This window comes from Portunus trituberculatus, chromosome 44 (genome assembly GCF_017591435.1).
Source record: "Portunus trituberculatus isolate SZX2019 chromosome 44, ASM1759143v1, whole genome shotgun sequence".
Classification (NCBI taxonomy): Eukaryota; Metazoa; Arthropoda; class Malacostraca; order Decapoda; family Portunidae; genus Portunus; species Portunus trituberculatus.
The window spans coordinates 6,033,054-6,035,553 of record NC_059298.1 but is presented as its reverse complement, the minus strand read 5'-3'; the positions used below and the strand labels follow the sequence as shown (position 1 = coordinate 6,035,553).

The following is a 2,500-nucleotide window of genomic DNA, read 5'->3' as shown; positions in this document are numbered from 1 at the left end:
TACATTTATAACCAAGCATTACACACGACACAACTTTCCAGACTAATATTCTCTCTTCTTCAGTCACACTTCTACACTGAAAATCCTCGGTCTGTCCTTTACATATAATCTAAACTGGAAACTACATATCTCATCTCTTGATTAAACACCTTCTATGAAGTCAGGCGTCTTGAGGCTTCTCCGCCAGTTTTTTTTTTTTCTTCTTCTTTTCACCGCCCCATCTGTTACCGTTATATGTATGGGGGTTCTACTCACTCAGTTGTATTAGATAGGGAGGAATCAAAAGCTTTTCGTCTTATCAATTCCTCTCCTCTAACTGACTGTCTTCAGCCTCTTTCTCACCGCTGGAATGTTGCATCTCTTGCTATCTTCCATTGCTATTTTAATGCCAACTGCTCTTCTGATCATGCTACGTGCATGCTTCCCCTCCTCCTGTGATCCTACTGCACAAGGCTTTGTTTCATCTTCCTCTCATTCCCTACTCAGTCCGACTCTAATGCAAGAGTTAACCTTAACTCTCAGTCATTCATGCCTTTCTCCGGTATACTCTGGAACTACATACCTGCTTCTGTATTTTTCAACTTATTATCACTTGATTTCATTTAAAAGGGAGGTTTCAAGGCAATTATCCCTTTTTATTTGGCTAACCCTGTCGAACCTGCAATAGGACTGACAATTTATTGGGTCTTTTTTCTTCGTATTAGGTTGTCCTTGGCCAGCTTTTCTCTCTTACGTAATTATGTGTGTGTGTGTGTGTGTGTGTGTGTGTGTGTGTGTGTGTGTGTGTGTGTGTGTGTGTGTATATATATATATATATATATATATATATATATATATATATATATATATATATATATATATATATATATATATATATATACACACACACACACACACACACACACACACACACACACACACACACACACACACACACACACACACACACACACACACACACCAGTGCCAGACATATTCAACAATGTCAATGAAAACTAGGTTACGTCCAATCACTAATATTATATGCTATTCACTTTTATGCAAAACTGCCAAGATTGAGAATAATTTAAAACATTTCCACAGGTTACAATGGTTTGAGGAGCGATAGTCGAAAATATAATAATCAGAGTTGGTTAGGAATAGTTCTATATGATTCATCGAATTCTTAGCACATTATGCAATGATAATGGACATACAAATAGGTGAAAAAGTCTGTGTCATATTGTTCTTAATTAAAAGTAAATGATGAGTGAACAGAGATTGCTAATGATAATTATTGTACATATCAACGACGAGTAAACTGAGTTTTAGGTTTAGGATATGTAGTGGATATGTTGTTCCTTATGAAATAATGGAGTATGTATACTGACCACTGATGTATACTGATTATATCAAACCAACGAAAAAGGAAGTGCAAATAGATCCATAATGCATCAACGTGAAAATTTAGAAATCATAGATTTATAGAAACTTAATGAAAACTTGATGAAAAATTATCTGTAACTTACATTTTGATCACTGCTTCAGTAATGAGCCGTATGACGACTGAACAATGCGATTTGTTAATTGCCATACCCATGACCTCGGAATAGCAGCTACACCTAATCATCGCTTTTCATTAACATAATCACATATTGACGCTTTCATATAGCAGATTGTCTTTTACCTTTACACTATAATTGCAACCATAAGTAGAGGATTCTTTTAGCGTCTTGTCGTGACCTGGTAAGATGCGCAAAGAACAGGACAAAAAAGTAAATTTACGATATGAAACCAAATACGATATCAAAGCCGTCATTTATCTACTTCCCTTGCCTACACCATGTATATAAGAGAAGGAAAGCTTCAACATCCAATATGTAATCAGAATAAGTATGCACTAAAGGATCACAGCAATAGCAACAACAGCAGCAGTAGCAACAACAACAATTACAAAAACGTCATACACTATTACTACTACAACTAAAAAAAAAAAGATCATTGAGTCAGGAAGGTTCCGACAGTTTGCATTTTAACTAATCTGCAAAAACAAACTTTCTTTTCAAAATCATACTTTACGGACTTTTTCCTGTGATATGCCCAAGTCAGTGACTTGTGGTGCTCACCGAGATGAAACGGAAGCGAGTAGCGCTGATTTTCATACGCCTTAAATATCCATTATCACCAAAAGTTTCGACTTAAAACTCCCATAAAATACAAATCTTTCGGTAAGAATACTAGGAAAAATGAATTAGTGAAAAGAAACGCACAACCAAGCGTAAAGCAATCAGTGAAAAAGCAGTAAGCAAAAGCCTACTGCCAAGATTCATCAACTAAATTCAAGTATGAAGATGATAAAAGGAAACATGCATTGCATGAAGAAAATGAGTCATCCAGCTACACATATAATGACAGCGATCTACTATGATTGATGCTTAAAAATGAACACAAATCAAACGACTTAAGTATACACACACAATTATGATCAAGGCAATTGCAGCGTGGCTGAATGTAAATGTGA

General features: G+C 35.6%; 1 protein-coding gene across 1 annotated transcript in view; it reads left to right on the top strand.

The window, feature by feature from the left end:
* Window positions 1-2,500, top strand: part of LOC123518616 (interleukin-1 receptor accessory protein-like 1-A) — a 68,429-nt gene that overhangs the window by 17,450 nt on the left and 48,479 nt on the right. The window lies entirely within an intron of this gene.